This window comes from Sorex araneus, chromosome 10 (genome assembly GCF_027595985.1).
Source record: "Sorex araneus isolate mSorAra2 chromosome 10, mSorAra2.pri, whole genome shotgun sequence".
Lineage (NCBI taxonomy): Eukaryota > Metazoa > Chordata > Mammalia > Eulipotyphla > Soricidae > Sorex > Sorex araneus.
In genome coordinates, this window is record NC_073311.1 from 20,210,614 (window position 1) to 20,237,942 (window position 27,329).

At 36.1% G+C, this 27,329-nt stretch overlaps 1 protein-coding gene across 5 annotated transcripts in view; it reads left to right on the top strand.

Annotated features, from left to right (window-relative positions):
* Positions 1-27,329, top strand: part of NAV3 (neuron navigator 3) — an 841,062-nt gene that overhangs the window by 473,183 nt on the left and 340,550 nt on the right. The window lies entirely within an intron of this gene.

Sequence of the window (27,329 nt, forward strand, 5' to 3'; positions counted from 1 at the left end):
TTTGAAGCCTGCCATTTAGCTTGCAGTGTAAGAATTACAAGACGCATGTGTTTTTGTCTCCATTAAAATACCTTTTAGGGATTTGCACATCTCTAGTGCTGTAATACCTTTTAGTTGCAGGAAAAGATAGTGTCTTTAAGCCAGTTGAAATCATATATTAGCTAACTTTCTCAAAGTGATAGTTTCTTTATCAACACCAGTTTCTCTTTCTGTCTCTCAATATCTGATTGTTTAAAGGTTTGTGAGTGGGAAGAGCAGAGACATATTACAGGACCTAAGGCACTTAGTGCCTTGCATACAGCTACTTCTTTGTTCTCAGGTCAATACTAGCACCACATATGGTTCCCTAACTACCACCAGGGGTCACTCTTGAGCACAGAGCCAGGAACAGCCCATGGGCACTGTGGTGTGTGGAGGGGCCAGAAAGAGCAAAATGTGTTGAGAGCAGGGTAGGCCAGTAGGAGACCTGTACTTCAGCATCTGCCACCTGGAGCAATACTCAAACAGAGTTGGGAAGTGCCCCTAAACACCGCCAGTGTGACTCAGGCTAACATAAAAAACAAAAGCTGGCAATACTTCTAACTTGTATTTGACTTTATTTCAGCCTGAATCAAAAGAATACTTAAGTTTGACTGTAGTTATTAGCCCTTTGTTTTTGCTATTTTGGGGTCACAAACAATGGGGGTCGTGGACTGACCGTGCCATGTCAGGGATCAAACCAGGGCCTCATGCAGGAGTCTCCATAAACCATTGCTGCAGCTCTGATTACTAAATTTTTATTTCAACATTGTTTCTCATTTACAACCAAAGAATTTTTTGGAGCTATAAGTGATATTCATATAACTGCTTTAGAGAAAGATATATAAAGAGATGCTCTGTACAATGTTTGTTTCTGATTATTGCCACCATTTATTTATTGTATAATGTTTCTACTATTTTTTTCTATTTTCTATACAACATTATTATTTCTTAGAATATTTGAATGTTACATGAATTTTCTAAATAAGTAAAAATGTGTCCATGTCTAACGTAATATTCAGTGGAAGCCTGTAGGGTATGGAATAAAGTGATTTTCTGTTAGTAAGAGATATCAATTGCTATTGATATTTCAATACTGTCTTATACATATAATATTTAGTAAGTAAGTTTAGGTATGTGATAGTAGTTTCTCTGTGTACCCATTACCTAAGTGCTACTACTCCGAAGACAATGATACATGTATATCACATGTTTTCCTAAGTACCTCCATACATAATATCATCTTGGACTATAATCAGATCTGGTTATAATAAAATAATTCTAAAACCAGAAGCAGCAGTGTTATAATCATGGAATATACATTTGGAAACTGTTTACAACGCTTACATTTCAAGGGGTCAGGGAAGATAGCTCAGAGGTTAGCTCATACTGGCATGCTGGGCCCCAAGTCAAATCTTTGGCATCATACGGCCCTCAGAGCACCTCTGAGTGTAGCCTGGAGGACTCTGAGCACAATTAGGGCCACCCTAGTAGCCCTCAGCACTACAAGGTGTAAGTGCTAAATGGACAGGCCAGCACAGTAGGTCTGAGTATCCCCCAGTGACCCTCAGGGACACTGAGCTTTGCTTAGGACATTAAAGCCAAAACAAAGCAAATAGGATTTTAAGTGTTTTAATGAACATAAATAATAATTGTTTTTAAGATAATTTTAACATTAAATAGTATAATGGGCTCCCTTTTCTCACTTTGATCTTACTAGTCAGATGTATTTGAATCTTTGTTATCTTTTTTGTCAAACAGCAAAGATGAATGTGCCTTTTTACTCCATTGATTAAGTGTGAGAATGCAGGAGTTTAGCTACTTAGCTTAGTAACTGCTGTGTATTGTATTCCACGTGCATATTAGCAGTGGACATTTTTATCATTGTTAAATTTAGAAACAATAATTAGCACCTATCTGCGTCCTGCTCTCTGTGTTTACTATATTTTCATAATCTAAACAAGCATGGGCTGCTGAATGATTTAGCAGCTTTAGCTAGTTTCATTATTGCATGAGTTTAGCCTGATTTCATGGAATGAAGCAGAGTGAATACCACGGTTCATGGTTGTCAGGAGTGAAAAATAGCTGGAAATCAGACAAACAGCTTCATTGCTGAGATTGTTTCCGGGCTAAAAGTTCTTCCAACAGCTGTTTGTTTTGGCCATTAATTGTGTCGATTCTTTACCCCCACCCTGCTCCCCCCCAGTTAGGGGAAATACAATTTTCTTTAAAAAGAGAATGCAGGCTGGTTATTTCTGAAGTCAGGAAGAACGTCTGTCCCTCCACTATTGTGGTCTTTTGGCTGCCTGGACACTAAGAGACCTTTCCTTTGGTTTTATTTTTTCTTTATGTTTTTTTTTCTTTCTCTCTTTTTTTTTAACTTCCAGTGCTTGAATTCAGACTGCAGTTGTGAGAAGAAAAAGTAGTATTAGGAGCTCTATAATTCTGGAGAAGGAATTTTGTAGCAGTTACCTTCAAGAAAAGTTTACTCCCCGAAGGAGTATTTAATATTACTTAGACAATGACTCACTGAAGAGAGAGAGAGAGAGAGAGAGAGAGAGAGAGAGAGAGAGAGCGAGAGAGAGAGAGAGAGAGAGAGAGCAGGAGAGAGCTTGAGCTAGCAAGAAAGAAAGATAAGTAAAGATGAAGGGAAGTTTTGCCTCTTTCTGAGTTATTTTATTAGTTTTTTTTCCCCTAATATTATGATGACTTAGTTTTATTTAAATTATTTGTTCTGGAAATAGTAAAGTTGGAGTCTACAAGACTGAGGTTAGAAGAATTTTCTTTGGCAGCAAGAAAATACTTTTATAGAAGCCATGCCTGTACTTGGGGTTGCCTCAAAATTGAGGCATCCAGCTGTTGGGTCAAAGCCTGTTCATACCGCTCTTCCTATACCAAATCTTGGCACTACTGGGTCGCAGCAGTCTTCTTCAAGACCTGTGGAACTTACTGAAGCAGAGAATTCAATGCTCTCCTGTCAAATCAAGTTGCAGCCAGCCTGTGAAATTGAAGAGAAGAAGCCTCTCCGAGGTAAAGCCCAGGAGACAGAAGACAGCAAGGTTAGTGGTGGAAGGTTACCTGAAGCTTTAAGAGCACAATGAAAATTTCCTTCTAGGAAAATATAAGGTGTGTTGTCATTATGGGGATTAGTAGAGGAGCATCCAGGCACAAAAGTAAGTAGCGTGCGTAGAAAGAACCTGAATGTTAGCCTATGTAAACTTATATTTGTAGAGTGGCAAAAGTTTTCCACAAAATTCTCTAAATTTGAAAATATTGTTATCAGTACTTATTTAATGAAGAAGTGCCTATTTATCCTGAATCACTGCTCTTTAATATAATTCTAAGCAATTCTGATATCAGAAAAAAGGGGAACTATTTTAACGACTATTATAAAAGGAGATTTTTAAAAAAATATATCCATATAGACACTGGCACTTTTCTGAATGTCAATTGCATTTTAAAAAATTTTGTGGGAGACTAGGTGTTTGGGCTCCACCCAACTGTGCTCAGGGTTTATCACAGGCTCTGGACTTGGAGATTGTCCCTGGCATGTTTTGGAGACCATATGTGGTACTGGGAGTTAAACTCAGGTCTGCCACATAAAAGACAAGCACCCTACCCCTCTACTGTCCCTGTGGTCCCATTTTACATCTTTTCTGTTTGAATATTTATGTATGAGACTATTTAATTCATAGGCAATATAAAAGAAGATGAGATATTATTTTTATTAATGCTGCAGATAAATGTATCTATTACTAGGTGAAACCTTACTATTTTACTTATTACTAAGATCATTTCAGTTGTTAAATTAATGGAATGTTGTGCACAATAACTTCTACTTCTTGGTTTAAAAATCATTTTAAAATTGTTTTCTCCAGATGCTGAGTGCTAGTAGGGTCCTGGTTAACATGCTTCATCAAGATATGTTTGTACTTATGATAAACATCACTTCCATTTAAAGTAGGGGTCACACCCAGCATGCTGGGAGACTGGGTGGGAGGGGTACTCACTCATGGCTGGCAGTCTTTAGAGCAGTGGTTCTCAGCCACTGATAATCTGGAGCATCAGTGCCCCCGTTCATTCAGTTGTATTTCATAGACACTGGCAGTATTGCTGAGTGTGTTGGGGAACCCCAGAACCATGTCTGGCAGTGCTCTGGAGGTAATGGAGAGATGTACTGGAAATGGAATTTAGGGCCACACATATGCATTCTGCCCCCTGAGCTATCTTCCCGCTCCCATTAATGCCACCTTTCAATGGTGCTAACTTTTTAAATCAACTTTCTGGATTTGAGAATTGTTTGACATTGTTTTTCCTGCCAAAATATAACCTGAAAATAATCTAAGAGCAAGACTTCCTATAAAAACCAACTCTACTAACTTAAAAGAGATATATGTCCTTTGTCTCAAATGTTTATTCAATCTTCACTTGCCCTAATCTTGTAACCTGGACCCCAGACGCAATGTTCTTTATAAAATCCTTGGTAGTTAGCTACCTGGTTCTCTCATTTCCTGTGAGTCCTCATAGTTAGGTATACATGGAGCACCTTTCTCTTGCATGTTTCAATTATGTGGATCATTTATTTCTATTTCCACTAAATTGAAAATATGTAGAACTCAGAGACTCATTCTGTGGTACAGCTCCCAGGACTTTTGTGTGAAAATTAAATAGAAATTGAAAGTTTAATCCATGAATGAATGAAACAATAAGTATACTAACAGTTACACTGAAAAAGATTTTGTTAAGTTCATTAGTCTCTTTGAATAATTTAATCTATAAAGCATAAGGTTTAGAATTATTGATATCTAAGACATTTATAGCAATAATAATGATATTCTCTTTGTGTTTTAAGAAATGCAGTGTCTATGTAAGAAAAAAGTTAAAAGAAAAATTTTATAGGCTTATTATTTTCAGTTCAGAGCAAACCAATTTTAGTGAAGACTGATGTGTTACACTTAATGCAAATAGCTTAAAGTGAATGCCCTATAATTCTGTTTTAATGTTCAGTTTAACCTCAGTGGCTTGCCTGGATTAGATGGGAAAAATTAAAATACCCAGTTTCTCTGCTGACCATTTTCATCATGTCTAAACCTGTTATTTCTGCAGGTTAGACAGACAAGCTTCTACTTATTTAAATGACCTTGGTCTAAAACTTGACCACTACTAGTACTACTTTTTAAAAAAAATTTTGGTCTATAATATATCAGGCACTCATACATCCAATAGACTTGGTGTTAAGCACTGTTGTATTTAATAGTTGTGTTTTTTACCATGCCACTTGCCAAATTAGGAAGTTGTTCAAACACACAAATGATTCTTGGTTAGCATTTAAAAATATTTCTAAATATTGAAAACTACATTTAAAGAGTTTATAAACTTAATTAACATTAAAACTCATGGAAATAAAATTTCTTCTTAGGTAGTAAAGAGCTAGATTTATCTATACACAGCAGAAAATGCAACACAGCAATTACACAGAAAAGATTGTTGTTTATTTCTTTTTCATGGAAATAAGCAATCTGTTGCTGGTAGGGTCATTTCAAAAAAATTGAGGGGAACCAAACTTTCTCCTTTTGTTCACTGTGCTCAATTTCTGGCATCTGTCTTTAGGTTCTGAGTGGATAATTGATTTCTACTCAATTAAAAAGACACATCCTGTTTTCTTAAGGATTTTTCTGTGTGCCACTGAACTGTTTATATTTCCAAGGTCTTATCTAGCTTCTGTGGAGACTGGAAAGTGTAGTATTTATTCTAGGAAACCATGTGCCCAGCTAAAAATTATGGGGTTTATTTCTAAGGAAAAGGAGACCATAGATAGTACCCACAATAGATTACTGTCATTAAGAAGCATTTATGTGGAGTTTCTGCTAGTCTTTGCACGAAATAGCCTTTCAGTCCAGTATGAAAGAATAAACCTCTATCTAACCATGTCAGAAACATACTTCTCCTATCCTTGTTTTTGTCTAGTGTAAAACCATAATTCCTGTCATCTAGTCCTGAATGTTTCTTCTAATAGCTGAAGATAAAGATTGCTATCTCACATTCAATAATTTTCTAGAAACTAGAGATTTGTGTTTCTATATTATGCCTTGGATTTACCACTTATGCATATCCTTTAGCTTTGACACATATTTTCTGTCAGTGATTACAACAGTTCCAGAGTTGTCTACATTCTTTCTAAAACTCTGCACAATAGCCATCTAACACATTCTCTTACATTCTCAGCCAAAAATCTTTAGTTACTTCATCTGTTTCACAATTTCTTCATTCAGCAATTCTAGTCTCCTAACTGTTGTCATCTCTTCTTCTGTCATAGCATCATCTTTCTAGTCTATTCCAGATGTCTCCTCGTGTTCTATAGACTGCTTAGTTTTACTGTCTTTTAACTATAGACACCTTTCATTCCAGATTCCATATCATGCATATTTGGAAATTCCACTTTCACTTTTTCAGGACTTACTTTGGGTGGGAAGGAGACCCAGCCTGGGTGTTGGGGAGCCCCAGGCCCACTCCCAGCAATCCTTGACTAATGAGGCCAGAGAGTTCAATGTGAAGGCCCAGAGCTGTTGCGCTGGTCAGGTCCTACAGTGACAGGGAGCACACAGGCTACCCCTGGCAGTACTCAGAGACCCCAAGGATACACCTGGTGAATCTTAGGAGCCTGTGTCGTGCCAGTGATGGAAGTGGAGTCTGGATCATGCTAGAGTCTGTGCCCGATCCCTGTACCAGTACTTTCTTACCCTTTCCCAACTGTGTCTCCCTTCTGACTTTGTTTCCTTCTCAGGGACCCCCTGCCAAACTGGTTTGACCTCCAATCTCATGTCCTGGTGCTCCAATTTTTACAGTTTTTACCTGTGACATTCCTACAGGGAGACTACAGAGATGAACATCGTACTATACTATCTCTCTAGACCAGCATTTAACATTTCCTTTGTTTTCCTCTCTTTAATTTTTGAGTCACACCAAGCAGTGCTCAGGGTTTACTCTTGATGCTGTGCTCAGGCATCACTTCTGGCAGGCTTGGGGGACTGTACAGGGTGCCAAGGATTCAACTCAGGTCAGCCACATTCAACTCAAGTGCCATTCCCACTTTCTATTGCTCAGCTGCCGACATCTCTTTACTAACTCTCATTTTAATTTCTGAATTTCCTTGAATTTTATGATATCTCTACTCACATGGATTGGCCTCTGAATTCTTTCTCATATGTATTCAAATAAGAAAGATAGTGACATTGGAAATTTTTCTTAAAAATCTGGAGATTAAAGTTAATAAAAAGTTTTTTTTTTGCTACTTAGTTCTGCAAATAACATAAAAGTGAGCCTTAGACATCCCTGATTATAAAAGTTTTTTGGCTATGTCTACCACTAAAAACGTCTCTGGGCTTAACTTTTCAATCAGTAGCCTCTTCTAATTTAATAGGACATCTCTTTTTTTACCTCAATTCCTCTTAGATTTTCTCTGCAAACTCAAGCACAGAAACTCAGTATCATTACAGAAAACAAATTTCTAAACACCTGCCTTGTAGGATAGTTCTTACTTTATTCCTATTACATTCAAGAAGTGTACTGTTATTTGTAGTCACAGAGAAATAAAGATGGGCTTAGTATGGGATCCTCTTAAAATCGGATCACTAAAAAGATCAGACCGCTAACTGTCCCAAAATAAAAAATAAATAAATAAATAAAAACAATTGAAATATGTTTGTAGGTGTGCTTTTTCCTTCAAATACATTGAAGATTTAAATAATTAATTAATTGATTCTTTGAAGGTGTGCCCAATACTGCTCAGGAGGTAATTTCTGAGTGGGTGCTTGGGAAGACCATATGCAGTCAGAGATTTGAACAAGGGTCTGTATGATGCAAGGCAAATGCTTTAACCCCAATCTCTCTGTCCTTGAAAACTGAATTTTAAAGTCAAAGCAAAGAACTATCGAGCTTAAAAGGATAAGAAGGTTATGTCCACTTGGGGAAATGTTTTTAAAAAGTATTTGAATGACTAGTGTCATTGATACACATGGTGTTATGGATATTGTTTTAATTTAATTGCTCAATTAATTGTTAGGACAATCAAGCCAGAAATTGTCATTCCATTAACATAACACTATCACTAATGATTTAAAAACTAAAAATAATATTAATTCAATGGAATATTTTGAAAACAAATAGTAATATATGTCAGCAAATATGTCCCTATCAATAATTTAACTTAGGAGGACAGTGTTTTTGTAGGATTTTCTAGATGAGAGAAATGCATTTGGAACTTTCAGAAAAAAATCAAATATTTAAACCTTAGTGAACACACCAGACTCAAATATAGAGAATAGATGGTTTTATTTATTTATCTATAATAATCATTCTTAGGAGAGAATTGCATAGAAAAATAGAGTGAATAGAATATTTTAATATGTGGTACTATAAATGTAAACATATTTTAAGCAGAGTGCCTATGGAAGGACCATATTTTGGTTAGATTATATGTGATACTATACATGTAAACATTATACTTTAAGTAGACTGCTTACGGAATGACCAGATTTTGGTTAGCTTACAGGAGCAGGTTTCTTTAGGTCGATATTAGGGAAGGTTTCTAACATGGCTAATGCCCACATTACAGGTAAGAAACTAAGGTGGATAGGAATATGATTTACAAATATCTCCTTGGTAGAGTGTGGGAGAACAGGGCTTAATACCAAGCTGGCGTCGTAACATTATTCTTAACCTGTAAATAGTATTGCACCAACAAAGACACATTTTATTTTCAGGGAAGAAAAAGGATGTTGATAAACTTGACTTCTATATAGATAAGTTAGATACGTTGTTGGAATTTAATAAGCCTTGTTTGCAGATAAACCATTGTGAATGCGCACGTGCCCAAGTTACCAGAAGATTACTCATTCAATTTGAATAACAGAAATAAGTTTTTAAAAAGTCACAATAGAAGTATCACAGCAGATGTCTGTAAGCTCTGGCCTCCATCTGTTTCCTTCTTGGAGGAGCTGCCTGGCTGCTGAGGACTGTGGACACGCCTATCGGCTTGCAGCTTCCAGCTCTGGCATGGCCTACAGCTGCGCAGGTCAGCCCTCAGGTCCCTAGATGCTTTTCAATTATGTGCCAGTTTCTGCTGTGCTTGCACATTTAGTTGTTTTGTTGTTGTTGTTTTACTTAAAGGGACATGATCTATTATTTCTCTATTTATAGCTGATGTGCATGGTCAACTATTAATGGGCTTTTGTGATAGTAATAGAATGAAAAATATTGTAATGATCCTTGAATCTTAACTTTTTTTTCTACTAGAATGGTGTTCTATTTTTTATTACCATACACATATTTCTGTTGACTAACAATTTGTAGAAATATGGCAATCAGATGAAGTAAGAATAAAATTTTTCTAAGGGTAATAATTTTATGATATATTCCCTTTCTACTTTCTTGATTTTGTTCTATTAGTTATCCCATTTCTCTTAATTTTTCTATCTTTCCTCTCCAGTGGGTCCTTTGGACTACGTTTTCAACTATGGCATTTTAAACTACATACTTCTGTGTTGTGGGTAGAAGGGCCAATCTTATTCTTGTAGGCTGTTTAGTTATATTCCTACCAATATGCTCTACATATCAACCACAATATTCAACTGTAATAGTGAAAAGTTTCTCTACATGTTATGAAATGTAATTGAGGTGAAAGAAATATCAACTCAGTTGAGAAATAATGCTTTATAATCAATTTCAAAAAAAGTTCAGTTTTCCACTGCTATTGTTACTTCCTTCACCTTCTTGCATATGATTGATCCTTTTCAATATTTCATATACATATGTATACACTAAATAGTTTGTGTTCATTGCTTCTGCACCCATCTTTGAATTTGTTTATCTTTCTGGATCTTTGATTTCTACTATGTTTTCCTGAAAGTTATGAATAGCTTTAAAATTTTTTTCTTGGTTTTACATTAATCAACATGTGTCGTCTTTTAATCAGAGTTCACTCCTTGGATTATTCTAATATTTGTTTTTAAAATGACCTTGAAGAGTCAATTAGCATTTAAGTTTCAGTTTTTCATATACAAAATTAGAAAGATTATATCAAATACCTCTTCAAATTGCTATGAAAAGTAAATGAGATAGTACATATAAAGTAGTGGTCAACATAATGCCTAGAATGAAAACATTGACATTTTTGTTATGTTCTAATAAAAAAGTTATGGCTTAACACAAATAGTGTTAAGAATTGGATTTTAACAGAGAAGATAATACTTTATTCTCCTTCTAATTTTCTTGCCACATAGGCAAACCATTTCAACCATGTTTTGAAGAATAGATTTAGCTAAGTATCTATGGAAAAGAGAACACTGTAGATAGAATAGTACTTAGCAAGTTGTGAAATTCTGTGTTGGGTTTTGAAAACTGCATTTTATTCCCCAAATCTAGAATATAGAATGGAAGCAAGATAAATGAAATTGAATTGAGTCAGTAGCATAATAGGTACTGGATGAATAAAGAGTTTTGTCAAAGCTAAGGGTAAGATGTCAGCATGACATGTGTGCATGAAAAGATTCATAAATGGGAGAGGAGCCCCAAATGTAGCAGTGATGAAAATGATAGAGTAAAATTTGGCCTAAAAAGTGATAGTAATTTCTAGAAATAGAGGAGGGGCAAATCCAGTAAAATTAACTATATGTATTTAGATTTTTTTTATTACTGTTGGTGTGTGTGTGTTTGTGTGTGTGTGTGTGTGTGTGTGTGTGTGTGTGTGTGTGTGGTATGTTGGAGGGTACACCTAGTGATGCTCAGGGACTGCAACTGGTTCTGTGATCAGAGATTGTTCTTAATAGTTGGGAGATCCTGTAATGCTTGAGACAGAACTTGAGCATCCCACATGGAGAGCTGCTCCCCAGAACGTTGAACATCGTCTCCTCTCTCTGCATTTGGATTAATTACCAACAACGTACAAACTTCACAGCCTAGGATAATGTGTTTAGTGTTCCTCAAAATCTTTAGTTGGAAGCTAACAAATACTAGTAACTAACAACTAAACTAATAACTAATACTTTTTGAGTTTCTGTGACCTATTGGGTGCCATATCTAATTATTATTATTATAATACTTATCATATGTGGAAATTGATCTGAGGGAAAATGGGAATTTCAGTCCAGGTTTATTTGGCTCCTATGTTCTTACTCCTCTCTTTGTCTTTCTCTCAACAGTGTGTAAACCCCAATAAGCATCAATTCTATTCTTTTCCTTCTTTTGTGGACATTGAGTCACATAATGGGAAAATAAAGGGAACTCTGAATTGTCAGGAGGACTAAATTAATCATTGACAGATTTCACTTTGAACTATTTCTCTTCCCCAACTCTCATTGTTGCTTCAAATTTTTGCTTGAAAACTTTCTTTGCTTTGGATTCCTGGTCACATGGACTGATAGAGAAATTCAATATCTGTGGGAGAGTTCATTCAATGGATACATTGAAGGATTTCTTCACTGTTCCCAGTTAATTAAATGATTTTTTAAAATTTTAGTTCTGCCTAAAGATAGTCACCAGTTGAGATAATAGTAGCAAATTTATCATTTTCTCAACAAAATAAAATGATGCAATTTCCATAGAAGAAACGAACATGCTCTCTCATTGCACTATATTTTAATGTTGTGAAGAAAACTTGGTGTGGAAAGGTTTGCCAGGTATGAAACCATTAAACTGGGATCAACTATATGCAAGGCAATGTCTTAACCCTTTTTCTACCTTCCTGACCAAGTTTAAACTTTTTTATCATGATATATGTTAGAAATTTTCCCCAAAAAATGTTATTGGTAAAGGTAATGCTAAACTTCATAACAGTTATATTCACTATCTGAGTGGCTTAATACAGTAGAAGTTTAATTTTTAGTACTTTTGTTACTCCATTTAGAAAATGCTTGGCTAACAGTGGTTTGTAGATAAAACAATATTCCAACTTTATTATTTTTGAAGACTTTTGTAATATTGGGTTGTGTGTTGCTTTTGTGCAATAAAAGATTGAGTAATTGTAATAGAGCATGATTTGCAAAGTTTAAAATGTTTGCTCTCTTGACATTTATTATTTATTTAGTTTTGGGGCCATACTCAAGTTTGCTTAGAGTTTTCTTCTGTGCCCAGAAATCACTCCTGGAAAACTCAGGCAACTAAATGAGGTGCTGGGAATCAACCTCGGGTCACCTACATGTAAGGCAAGTGCCTGACCCACTGTACTCTCTTTCTGGCCCCACAATATTTGCTCTTTAGACCTTTACAGGTTTGCTTATTGCTGCCACATGCATCAGATAACTCATGGAAACACATTCTTGCAACTTATTTTCCTATACTCTAATCATCCATTAGTTTAAGAGAGAAAATGGACACTTAGCCATGCATCATACAGTTCTATATTGCAGAACTCAGTTATGTGAGGTTACCTAATTGTATTCCAGGCTTAGAAATAGAGTATAGGTGCCCACAAATTAATGCAAATGGTTTAATAAATAATTTGGCAGCATTCTACTAACCTGACACAATCTGATTAGCTATGAGCTCAAGATTATGACAATTTTTTTCACATTCAATAGATTCTAGGGCCAAAGATACAGTGCAGAGGTTAAGGTGCCTGCCTCGCATGCTGCTGACACCAATTTAATTCCAAGCACCACAGATGGTCCTGTGAACACTGGCAAGGGTCTCCACTGAGCACACAGCTAGGGATAGACTCTGAGCCCTGCTGAGCATGTCACATACACTTACCTTCCAATAAAATATTCTATGGTGCCTGGGACTGTTTTCCAGATTGTTGATAAGTTTCCCTAAATTAAGGAAATATTGTCTTTAAGAGAAAAATGTTGGGGCCGGAGCGATAGCACAGCGGGTAGGGCGTTTGCCTTGCATGCGGCCGACCTGGGTTCAATCCCTGGCATCCCATATGGTCCCCCAAGCACTGCCAGGAGTAATTCCTGAGTGCAAAGCCAGGAGTAACCCCTGAGAATCGCTGGGTGTGACCCAAAAAAGCAAAAAAAAAAAAGAGAAAAATGTTGAATATGTGGAGTTTCAATTTAATACTAATTATTAATGTACAGAAGACAATTAGAAGATTATCTGATTGTCAACACTGATTTAAAAAAAATAGACAAGTCCCTTCTACAAAAAGTATCACATAAAAAGCACATTTGTGGTTTTCTGACTTCTTTAGCTTCTCACCACCTAAAGATCTTGTTTATCATCTTTATTTCTCCTGTTCCAACCTGTTAAACCATAGTTACATCCTTAAAGCAACTTTTGGTCTGGCACCATTGTTCCTACTTGCTTTGCTTCTAGCATTCTTCCTTTATTGGACCTGAAAGCTATCTGAGTGTGGAACAGGAAATGTCTAGCCAGTGTAAGATATGAATTCTAGAAGTAAAATTTAGAGAACCTGCAAATCTGCAGTATAACAATGCACACCTGAAATTTATATAATTTTATAAATTAACAATTTTTTAAGGAATCAGGGTTGAGTCATGATCATAGTGGAATGAGGTCATTTACCGATGTTTTAAAATGGGTGTTTAAATAATTGTATGAGGGACTTTCTGCTCTCTTGGCCTGTAGACAAAATTAGCTTCTCAGCACATTGCAAATTATTTCCAAAATTTACCTAATAATAATGGGTGACAGGCTGACCAGCAGTATTGATTGGAAATGACTATCAGAATCCTCTCACACCTTAGTAAGCAAATATAAGGAATAGTAAATAGAACATCTTCTCCAGTACATGGTAAACTTGTAAATTATTTAGTTGGTATTAGATTTAGTTGCATAATGAGTCTACTTTTGATCTTGCCTCTTTTTCTTTTTTTTAATGAAGCAAGATAGTTTTTATCCATTAAAATTAATTAGAATGACATGAGAGGAGACAAAGAGAGGAATACATATTCAAGAGAGAATACAGGCTTCTCCAACGTAGGAAAAAAGAGGGAATGATACAGCTATAGGGAAGAACATGGGCTTAAAGTAGTAAGCCTGGTTTCCACTTCACTGTGACATTGCCTATTGTTTTGTTTAGCTTGAATGAATTTAAATTGTTCAGTTTTCAGACTCTAAAACCTATAGCAGTTATGTATTTTTTTAGTTTCTCTGAATGCTTGTATTTTAAATATTATCTTGCTGTGCTTGAATTCTACAAAGAGATATTTTTGCCAGATCCATTTTTATTATTATTTTGACCCATATATTTTTTTGGATTCTGCCTCACATTTCCTTTCTCTTCAAACCATCTGCTTTTTATAGCTCTTTCTTCCTTCCTTTGCCTGGTGTTTTGATATCCACATTTGTATGTTGCCTTTTTACATTGAACACTGGGTTTATCAACTATAACAATATGTTCTCTCTGTTCTTTTTTGCTGATTCCTCTGATAGGTTAGATACAATAGGTCTAACCTCTTATATTCTAAAATAAGGCTTCTTTTTCACAGATATAAATCCTACCACATGGTATACATTATGGAACGTAGGTGACTATTTTTATCCATAGTACACATTCATCCAGCCAGTCATCAAATTCTTCCTGCATGTTTTGCATATACACATATATTTAAATACATTTGCATATATATGTATATACATATGGTTTGTTCTTGACAGACTATGTAGGAAATATTCCTATAGCAAAACCATGACTAGAACTCTTTTAGGTATTAGGTATATAATTGTATCACTGCATCACTGTCATCCCGTTGCTCATTGAATTGCTCGAGCGGGCACCAGGCACCAGTAATGTCTCCATGTGAGACTTGTTACTGTTTTTGGCATATCGGATACACCAGGGGTAGTTTGCCAGGCTCTGCCATGTGGGTGAGATACTCTCGGTAGCTTGCCAGGCTCTCCAAGAGGGGCGAAGGAGTCAAACCTAGGTCAGTCGTGTGTGGCTGTGAGCAAGGCAAACGCCTACCCGCTGTGCTATCATTCCAGTCCATTAGGTATTTAGGTATATTAATTTGTGAGGCAACAATAAATTCCTATTTAATAATACCTAGGAATAGCACTGTAGCACTGTTATTCATCGATTTGCTGGAGCAGGCACCAGTAACATCTCCATTGTGAGACTTGTTACTGTTTTGGGCATATCGAATACACCAAGGGTAGCTTGCCGGGCTCTGCCTTGCAGTCGGGATACTCTCTGTAACTTGCCGGGCTTTCTGAGAGGGACAGAGGAATTGAACTGGGTCGGCCTCGTGCAAGGCAAATGCCTTACCTGCTGTGCTCCAGTCCTAGGAATATAAGATAAATTGAATACATATTTTTAATGATCAAAAACGTTTTATACATTTATGGTGTTTCTGTTTAATTTAGAAACACGTTCACCTCTTACAATGTTTCTAGGTACTTATCTTTAGTTTAGAAAACAGGACCTTGGATAATTCGTTTTGTTAGAAAAAATGATTTAACATATTTAAAACTTGACAGTGAAGTAGTGAAGAATATGAAAACAAATTTTAAAACAAAAAGAAATTCCAAGAAGAAACAATACATGAAGATAAAACTAGAGAAAAGGCTAGTATGTAAAAATTTTGCTGAGGATCAGAGAAAGATAGCTTAAAGAGATGAGGGCAGGTCTGGGATCGATTGCCACCATCCCTTATGGTTCCCCGAGCACCTCCAGAAGTAATTCCTGAGTGCAGAGTCAGGAGTGATCCCTGTGCATCTCTGGGTGTGACCCAAGAAGCAGAAAGATAAATAAAAGAGATGAGGACGGGCTTATACATACATGGGAAGGGCTGAGCACAAGAGTAAATTGAGTTGTTTGTTTCAGGGTGATACCAGGTGGCCAGGTGTTTTTCGGAACTTAGTCCTGGCTCTGTGTTGTGAACACTCCTGATGGAGCTCAGGAGACCATATAATGTGTTGAGGATTGAACCCATGTCCGCAGCATACCCTTCAAAGTCTGTGCTATCTCTGGCCCTGGGTTGAAATTTGTTCTTTTGCGGCATGTGGTTCTGCTGAATATGGCTAGGAGCAAACTCTGAATACTGAGTTGGGATTAGCCCCAGATCTGCTGGGTTGACCAGAAAGGAACAAAGAAACACAATAGTTGTACTGGGAACTTTTGCATTATGACAGAGATCAGCTACACAGTTGAATCTGAACTTACAAATTACTTTTACATAAGAGTTGAGTAAATTATATTTTAATTAGTGTCCAAATCAGGAGATATGTTCCTCAGAAGAGTTACATCCTTGTTTTGGGATATGCAGAAAATATTTCTTTTGGGCATATATATATATGTATATATATATATATTCAGTCTATATATGGGATATAACATTTTGTACTTTAAATGAAATTCATAATTTTTATTCCAGCCTTTACTATTTCTCCCTTAAGATCCCTGCCCCCTTTAATGAAATCTTTAAAATAGAAAATTCAATTGAGTCTGACCAATTCTGCTGGTTTCCCCAGAATTGTTCTGATTTTAACACTGAAAATCTCTTGTTTAGAGAATTTCTTTGTCCACCACAAAGTGGTATGGTAATCACCCTAATTTTGAATAAAGTTGTCTGGTTCTTTTCTTTCATTTTATTGTTTTCTCTCTAAGTCTCTAATTACTATCATTTGGCTACAAATAAAACATATTTATTGTTATCAATTTTAACTAAATATTGCCTTATTTAATAAAAACTCATTGTAAGACAAGTCAGTTCTTTATTCAGATTTAGTAGAACATGCCATTTCTTTAACCTGTTTTTTTTTTAATTAGAAGTAATTATTATGGAACTTTAGTTATCCAAAGAAGAATCTTTTTTAAAATAAATTTTCAGCACTTACATATATCCTTTCTTTATCTAGGTCATTTTCATTGTAATTTTGACAATAATGAGTACCACACTATTTCATTTTCTGTGAAAAGGTTTGGAATTACCCATTAAACAAACATAGCTCAGTTCATCATGCCTGAGATGAATGTAGTGATATCTGGAGGTATTTTGGTTAGTAATTTTTTTTCTCCACCTTAAATACTGCACACAGATTATTTCATTTTGCTTCAATAGCAAGCGTCAGACAGGATGTGGTCTGGGAGAAAGTACACACTTTAACAATAGACCATTGACAGAATGTTTGGGAAATCCAAGAGGAAGAGAGCATCTGTCTGAACCCTAAATTATCAGACATTTAGTGTGTGAGAATCTTCCGTTTCAGTTGTATGTTTTTTAATGTCACCTATTATTCCTTCCATGTTTCTATTGGATGAGAAAAATTCCTTCAAAATAATAAAGCATTTTAAATTCAGGGAGGAATTGCATCACATTTTGTCTAGTTATCCCTTGGAGGAAATTAATTTCTCCAAGCACTGGGAACATTTTATTGAGTCCATTTTAGTACCTAGAACGTTGAAAACATGGAAAGATTGAGAATACAGATTCTCCAAATAGAAAACCCTACAGAGGACTCAGCAAGAAAATAAATCTTTCAAGGAGGTTTTTAAGCTTCTTATACTGGCACACCAACACCTGTTTGCAGATGGGTAAAATCCAATATTCCAAGGCGAGAATGGCTCAGTTGCTGACTTTATCTGCTCTCCAGTACAAAATATGAGAAAAGATACTGCATAGAAAGAATGGGTACATAGACCCTGATATATTCCTTTCTCCCTTTTAGTTTTGCTCAATAGTAATTTTAATTAAACCTACTCTTTCAATAATTTGTAAGAAATTCTAGATGTCTTATCTCCGTTCCTTCACCTGCACTTGTAATATGTTTACCCTTTCAGAAGTCGGTTCTTATCTCTACCACCCTCGTTTATATTTTTAGGGGCAGAATCTGTGCAAATGCATTTAACTCAAAGAAGAATTGGACTTAATGTCAGTGTCTTCCATGACCTTCACTGTATTCCCTTTCAATGGGGTTGTATTCCCACCTGGACTTTCTTGTGTTGCACCTCTCTGAAGGGCTGGTGCAGTAGGCTTTTATTTATAGGACATCTGTAAAACCACAGTATGAACAGTCAGCACAGCAAATACAGTCTTCAACTGGTAACAGAAAAACTTTAGAGCACTTTCTTGACACAGCAGTACGTACCCCAAAGAGCATGTGTGTTTTAGGATGCATAAGAAGTAAGTCAAGGTGCTAGTTTTTCACTCTTCACCAGAAAACAACACTTGGATTTCCTGGCAGTTCCCATTATGTAATGATTGTGGTTTCTTTTTGTAAACGGTGCCTCAGACAGGGAGGAAGAAGAAACCAACTGGATTGTGTAACTTTATAAATAGAAACAGCCATGTTAAAATAACAAAACTGCACTGAGTTTAAATCCATGAATTTTGCTACTAGCTGCAGTGTTGGGCTGCTGAATGAGTGGAAGATCCCTCCTGTGGTGTAATTTCTCAGGTTTACCCAAGAATTCATACTGAGGACAAATCAGTGAGAAGTTCTTACCTTCCTTCCATGGGAGCCCAGTCCAAATAAATCAAATCCTTTTCTCTGCTGGAAATAGTCAAGTTGGAGACACACAGGAACTTTGTCCTCCACTGCAAATAATGAATAATGAGTCCTTACCATTTTTAATACAGCACATAATTTACTAAGCCCTTGGAACAGTTTATGCTGGCAGTGGCATAAAGGATAAAGAGACACCTACCTCATTATCTATTGAGCAAAATGTGTTCTACATTTGCCATATGTTCTGGAACACTGGATGATTTAACTTTCATTGCTGTTCTTTATTTAAGAGGCAGAACCCAGGTAAATAGAGATAAATCTCCTTAATAAAGACCAAAAGCATCAGTCTTCTCAGTGTGATTCCATTCAATTTGATATGTACACCAAAAGAGAAGTTGTGCTGTGTTTGCCAGTTAGCTGAGGTTTAAAGATTATAAAGTTTGAATCTCTCAGGGATGATTAAATAACAGTAGTGTTTTCTTTTTGCTTTTTCCACTATAAAAATGATACTTGTCCTTCCTAGACACTTTTGACAAATAGCTTTTCCCTTGTATGCCATAATCTTGACAGCTATTCAAAATTACCCTTATTCTGATAGAAATTGTTTGATTTCTTTTAATGAACAGTTTTAATAAACTCTTCCTTTTCTTTTTAATAACTCTTTTGGGTTTGGGGGTTGGGGACATGTCTGGATATTCTCAGGGATTACTCTTGGCACTCTAATCAGGGATCACTCCTAGGTTCAGGGTATCATATATGATAATGCCAGGCATTGGATCAAGATTATTTGCAAGGCAATTAAGGAAACTGCCTTACCCACTGTACTATCTCTCTAGTCCCTTTTTCTACTTTTAAAAAATAGGCCTATTTGAATCATGTGTATATCTACGAAGATCCTTTACAATCTTTTGCAGTAGTTGCTATGTAAACATAGTTTTTGAGTGATAAATTAATAATGGTTTTCAGGGAGAGACCAATAGTACAGCAGGTAGGTCGCTTGCCTTGCTTGCAGTTGACTTGAGTTCTTTTCCCAGAATCCCGTATGGTCCACTGAGCTTGCTAGGAGTGATCTCTGTACGCAGAACCAGGAATGAACCTTGAATAAGGCTGAGTGTAGTCCAAAAATGAAAACCAACAGAAAAAGTTAAGGCTTTCATAATTTTATTATGTTGATAAGTTTGTCTTATATCAATGTTTTTTAAAAATGCTAAATACTTTTAATATTTGGTGGTTAGAAATACCTGCCTCATTTTTGCCTATTTCTTTTACTTCAGCAATTAAAATAAAATATTCATAAATTATATATAACAAACTAGTTCATTTTGGGAAAACTTCAATTTTTGAGCAAGTTTTTGTGCAAATGTAAGATTATAATTTAGCAAATTAAAATTAGAACTGTGTTAAAATCATGTCACTGGAAAGTTACTTGAATGTTACTTTTGCTTACTTTGCTTACTTTGTTCCATCAACCGGCTTTACAAAACTGAAAACGGCTTCAGCATTAAATGCAAGACTCCTACTCTCATAGAACTGAGGCCATTTATTTATGCTAAGAATCAGTAATGAGATGGAACATGTTTGAGTTATGCTCCTACATGTAAAAGTTTCTTGGCTTCCTTTATTTTTTCTTTGTCAGTTTGAACGTAACTGGTGAGATCACTCTATTTAATAAGAGTGTCCATGTTCTAGTGCATAGATTTATGGATGTTAATAGAGTTTTACCTGTCTGGCTGATATATGATCTACATCTCACTCTAAATTTGCCAGGTCCATTATAGAAAGGTGAATTAAGCCAAGAGCACTATAATTTATATGTATAACATAACTTCATATTTTCTATATTATATCTCTTCTAGTTTTCATTCTTTCATTCTTGCTAATGGTGGTAGAGAAGGTCATTGATGAGAATTCAAAACAAGATAGATTCCTTTTAGGATCTTGTTAGAGTAAATATTTATTAATTTGAAAGTCAAATTTTTTATCTGCGCTTTTTTTGTCTTTTATCATTTATAATTTTTTTTTCTTTTTGGGTCACACCCAGCGATGCTCAGGGGTTACTTCTGGCTTTGCACTCAGGAATCACTCCTGGCGGTGCTCAGGGGACCATGTGGGATTCTGGGAATCAAACCCGGGTCAGCTCTGTGGAAGGCAAATATCCTACCTGCTGTGCTATTGCTCCAGCTCCCTAAAATTTTCTTTGAAAGGGTTGATGCACTTGTTTTTAGGGAATTTTGTTTGTCCTCTAGTTGGTTTGCTACACTCTGGATCATTACTGTATTGTTCTGCCATAGTTCCATACAGCCTGAGCCCTGGTTATGTTGTGCCACCATCTGCTGACAATTGGAATTTGGGTGCTGTTTGGAAAAACCACTGCTGGAAGCCACTGTCCAAATTCTGCTGCTGTCTTGCCCTAAAGTTTGCTATCTTCTAGTACTCTGCTGTTCTCTTCAAAAAAATTTCTGGGTTGGTGAATATTATGAATGATAACCTATCTGCCTGACCATATCCACTTACCATTCCCCCTATGTCTTGATTATTCTGTTTTATTTAGGAGCACTGTATCTTGTGCCTCTCCCAATTACAAAATGGGATTTGACATTCCTTGATTTCTGTCTTCATCTTCAAGCTTATAATTTTTTAATCCAATTGATTAATTCAATTGATCCTGGACTTCCTAGGTATGCCAACAACAGATTACATTGCTGATGCAATGGTGTCTTATTTTAGACACAGCATTCTTTCCTTTCTTCCTGTTATTTGAAGTTTTAAATATTCCACCATTACAATGAGCAACCCTGAGAAAATCTACCATATCCTCCGCACTGTATTGTATTTTATAACTCTTGGTTCTTTTTCTGAAGTTTTTTCACTTGCATAAGCAAAGGGAAAGTTTTACAATTAAAAAATGCTTCATCATTTTTCAGTGACTCTTCCCAATACAAATTTGCCTCTATGCACCTATAACATATTTAAAATGAAGTTGAGCAAATGGGTTTCTGGGAATGTTTTAAAATAGACTAAATACTACAATTTTTAATGAATGGACAAAGCAGGGGACAAATGAAATAGAGATAAAAGTGCTATTTTAATATCTCAGTTCATTACTTCCTAAATAAGTTTAATAAAATTATATATCATGATGTGGTAAAATTCACAGCTATTTATTTTTCTTTCCAGACATACTGAAAACATTTTCTAATATGACCCCAAGGACTATTAAATACTTCATGAACTAATAGCTAAAACTAATGGCTCTAATAATTATTAATAATAATGACTATCATTTATTAAGTAATGCTTGTCTGACAGATGGAGATGCTTTAAATATAGTCTCATCTAGGCTTCCTTTAATGGTACTATTATTCTTATTTTAGTTCTTATATTATTCTTATATTAGAGGCAAGAGTGTCTCTTGCCTGCATGCCTGGCTGTTTTCCCCGGGGCCCCTCAGAGGGGATGGGCTCCATCTTCCCTTCCCACCCCGAGCAGAGCTCCTATTGGCCAAAGACCTCCGGAACCTAGCCACAGTCATGCTGAAGCCCCTCTCCACATGTTCACACAAGCCTCACGCATGAAGGTACTGGCAGAGGAACCCAGGTGTGTGTAATCCCATCAGCGGCCAACATCCAGAGACTTAAAAGCAAGCTCCAAGAAGTGTGAGGCCACGATAACCTACTTCTCCTCTGGGAGAAACTAGCAAGCTACTGAGAGTTTCCTGCCCACATGGGAGATCCTCGCAAGCTTCCCATGGTGTATCCATATGCCAAAGCCAGTAACAAGCTGGAAATTTGACCATCAACGGGATTTCATGATTTGTGTGATTCTTTTTTACATATATGGGAATCAAGGTATATAAAAGGGGCATGGATAAGTTGACCCAGCTACTGCCTCTCATGTAATTTCTATAGATTCAGTGTGAAGGAATAAGATTTCTTAGTACAGAAGCAGTTACTGAGCACCAACTTCTGGGAAATAGGCACAAGACTATGAAAGAAATAATATACCCTTTAGGAAATATAATGTTATTATAAATTAAATCATTTTTTTGTGGGGGGCCCTTACTTAGTAGTGCTCAGGGATTACTCCTGGCTCTGTGTTAAGGAATTTCACCTGGTGGCACTCAGGCTACCAGTACAGGGCTGGGGATCAAATTCGGATGGACAGTGTATCAGGCAAATCCCTTACCACTCCTATCTTCCCTGCCCCACATAATATGATTTTTTTTAAGTATGATGTAATGTGTACACTCATAACATAGTCCTGGTATGATAATGTAGTAACAGATCTTCATTCAAGAGAAGTTTAAATGCTAAAATTGCCTATTATACCTAAGAAATATATAGTGTGAAATCATTCACTATACATTTAAAAAAACACTCAGTGAATTATTTAGTAAAGTGTGCTAGCAAACATTTCTTAGTTTACTTTTTTAACTTCATTGAAACAAGATTCACAGAAAAGTAGATCTTATAGACACATTGTTCATAATATTTTTTTTAGAAAACGAGTGCACTCGTTTGCTAGCACAGGTGAGAAACAAGTATTACCAAAATCCTGAAGTCCCTTCACTTAAGTTTTAGTGATTAAAAAAATATTATGATTTTTAACAGAAAAAATACTTTTAGCCTGTTCTGTATATCATGTACAAATAGAATTACAAAATATGTACTGCTTCCTTGATCCATCATTGTCTTTGTGAAATATACCTATGTTGTTACATGTGATTTCACGTTGTTTAATCTGTTTTTTGTTACTGAGTTGTTTGTTAAATATATATTCCCACCATATGCTTCACTTTCTGTGAGTTATCTTTGTTTCATCTCCTCCAGAAGACGGTTTCTATTCATGAATACAAAGTTCTGATTGGATATAATCTAGTTTGTGATTTTTTTAGGACTGTCTATTCAGAAACCATAATTTCTTCTCTGTAAACCATACTGTTTGATAAATAAAATATAACAGGTATATGCGTCACAACTTTTATATGTATATATATATATTCTAAAACGTAAAACTGTTGTTTCTAATAGAGATCTACATTGTAGCACTGTCATCCTATTGTTCATCAATTTGCTTGAGCAGGCACCAGTAACATCTCCATTGTGAGGATTGTTACTGTGTTTGGCATATCAAATACGCCACAGGTGGCAGGCTCAGTTGTACAGGCAGTATACTCTCGGTAACTGCCAGCTCTGCCTGAGGGACGGAGGAATCGAACCCGGGTAGGCCGTGAGCAAGGCAAAAAACAGCTCTACCTGCTGTGCTATCCTTCCAGTCTAGTAGAGATCATGTATTTTAAAAACCATAACGTAACGATTTTGTGTCAGATTGTTTCTGAATTCATGAAGTATCCAGTGAAGCATCCCATTTTATTTTTTCCCCCATTGTATTTTATTTCATTTCTTTTTGTTTCTGGGCCACACCCAGCAGTTCTCAAGCCTTATTCCTGACTCTGCATTCAGGAATCACCTGTGATAGTGCTAGGGAACAGTCTGGGGTTCTGTGAATGAAACCAGTTTCTGCCATGTGCAAGGGAAATGCCTTACTCTCTGAACTATTTCTTTGGTCCAGAAACATCCTATTTTAATGTGGGATGTTTCTGTAGTTAATTCAACAGTAGTTCAATGAACAGCCTCATTTAATTAATAGGATTTAGGTTCTCATAAGATATTGTCTCTTATAAATTCCCACTGCCATTTTCATTTATTTGTTCCTGTTCACTATTTTCTACTTATTCCTATTCTTTCAACAGACATTATATGTCTTGTTACAAACCAGACTGATAAAGATTTCAGATATACAAAGATGGATAAACTCAAAGGCCTCAGGGTAAACATTTGGAAGCAAGTATATTAAATGGAGTATTACATTTGGAGCTTATAAACAAGTTGGTTGAAAATTGAAAATGTCTTCCTCCCTTCTTTTCCCTCCCTCCCTCCCTCCCTTTCTCCTTCCTTCCTTCCTTCCTTCCTTCCTTCCTTCCTTCCTTCCTTCCTTCCTTCCTTCCTTCCTTCCTTCCTTCCTTCCTTCCTTCCTTCCTTCCTTCCTTCCTTCCTTCCTGTTGTTGTTATTGAATGGTCTTGAGCCACACCTGGTGTTGCTCAGGGCTTACTCCTGGCTCTATACTCAGGAATTACTCCCTGCAGTGCTTGGGTGCCCATACAGGATGCAGGGGAATGAACCCCAGTGGACTGAGTGCAAGGTAAATACTATACTCTGCCTCCTCACTGTTCTTTCTGAGCAGAGATCTTCAACTATTACTTATGTGATATGATTTTTAACTCCTTTCCAACTATTCAAATATCATTACACAAATTAATTAGTAACTAGTATTAAAACTTCAAATTAATAACAAGTTTCAGTCTATATGAGGCTTACCTGAGGGAGATTGTGGAACATGGTTCTATGTTTCTGCAGCCAGGACTTATTTTATTTCTATTGATACAGCCTAAAGCAGCATTATCCTATTTGGGGCTGTTCTTCCGACTACTTGCACAATTTGCATTTGTACAGTCAACCCATGTGCTCCAAAGTCTTCTCAGTTAGTTCTGGATATACAAAAATTGCTTATTAGAAACCTTGTTTTCCAAGAACAGTTAATAAGAAAGACTTTCTTTTTGATATATATAAAGTGAAAAGAGTAGAATATAAAGTTTCGTGATCACTACATCTCTATATTGTGTATGTGTGTCATGTGTGTTAAAATATTGAAAACAAATACCAGACATTTATAGCATTTATCTTTTATTATTACAGCATATAAGTTCATAACATATAATTTTAAATCCAACAATGCTAATTTGTGGCATAAATTTCTTATCAATATTGCTTGCTACCCCTACTGTCTTTTCTAAATATTGAAATTGTAAAGGATGCTGTCTAAAACTTTTAATTCTAAGCACATTTTGAAGTGCTGATTTATATATCCTATTCAGTGTTCACAAAAAAAGTATCCAATGGCTGGAGCAATAGCACAGCGGGTAGAGCCAGGACTAACACCTGTGCATTGCCAGGTGTGACCCAAAAAGCAAAAAAAAAAAACAAAAACATAGAAGTATCCAGGTGTAAGGACCATAGAAATAGTAGGGCACTTGCCTTGCACACAAATGAACAGGGTTTGATCCTTGGCACCATGTTTTTGTCCCCCTCCCTCTATCCCTCATAGTCCCCAGACCATCAGAAGTAATCCCTGAACATAGAACTAGAAGTTAGCACTGAGCACTACGAGGTGCCCACCAACCCCTCAAAAAACTAGGCTAGACAACAACCTGTTAATCATCATTTCTAGTGTCCATCTAAATGTGACTGAATCCATCTATCATATAGTCTAAATTCTAGTGTATATTTTTACAAAATAAGCAGTGTATGTTTTGCAAAACGAGTGCAGTAATTATCCAAAAAAATGAATGAAATAAAATAACTATGTTATTGTTATTTCCTTTATTGCCAGCTTACTTACACTGCCTTAAATGAAAGATGGTTGGTAGATTGTATTAGTGAATTTGTGATATTGAGAAAGAACATAGTATTTTATTTCTCATTCTTTTTTAATGATGCTGTGATAATGTTATAAAAATTCTACACTTCTTTGTAGCACTTTACTGCCTGTTAAGTATTTATCCTCATCTAGAATATGAAGTAGTGTTGGAATTTACATTGGGCAAATGGATACAATTGAGGAGGTTGTGAGAATTCATAATGGAGGTTCAAGTAACCTGCTGTGCTTGGGAACCCTATGTGAATTAGCCTGGAATAGTCTGCTGAGTCATTGATAGAACATGATGCAGGGCTCCAGCCTGCAATTAGGTGATGCCAAGATGCATGGTGAGTCATCAGCTGCCATGGGCCCAGAGTAGACACCTGAAAAAGCACGCCCAAACTTGGGCAAGGAACTCTGCAGTTGAGCTTACCTCAAATTGTTAACCTGTAGCTAAAAAGTCATTGTTGTTTGAATTTATTAAACTTATGATCATATATTGTCCAGCAAATCAAACTGATATAGATCTATGCTAGTCTTAATAGTAAAGATAAAAAGCTTATTTTCACATAAATTTCATTATTAGCATTTATTCTTCTGTGAATTTTGGAATGCTATTACTTTTTGGAATGCATTTTATCCTTGTACATAAACTTTCTAGGGAAGGGTATACTACTTTTCTTTCACCAATGGATATATATAAAAACTTTCAAGTCCCTGCTGCGCTGTGTTTGCACAGTTTCAGGAAAAAGTAAAACTTGTAGGTCTTGTTCTTCTTTTGGTCTTGGTCTTCTAGTTTATTCTTTTGTCCTTTTAACATGTAGCTGCTTAAGTCTGAATATAAAAATCCACTTTATAGACAAGGTGAAAATTACAGGGGATTAATCCACTTGTTCTAATTCTGAATTCTGTCTATTGACATAATTCTAGTTACTAAGTGTTATTTATTTCTTTTTTAAAATTTTTTATTTTTTTAAATTTTATTGAAACACCGTGAGATAGTTACAAGCTTTCATGTTTGGGTTACAATCTCACAATGATCAAACACCCATTCCTCCACTAGTGCACATTCCCCACCACCAATATCCCTGGTATACCCCCCCTTTCCCACCCTCCCTCTGCCTCCATTGCAGACAGCATTCCCCATACTCTCTCTCTACTTTTGGGCATCATGGCTTGCAACACAGACACTGACAGGTAATAATGTTTGGTCCATTGTCTACATTTGGCACACATCTCCCATCCTGACTGATTCCTCCAGCCATCATTTTCTTAGTGATCTCTTCTCTATTCCATGTGCCTTCTCCCCTCTGTACATGAAGCAGGCTTCCAGCTATGGGGCAATCCCCCTGGCCCTTGTATCTACTGTCCTTGGATGTCAGCCTCATGTGATATTATTCTATACTCCACAAATGAGTGCAGT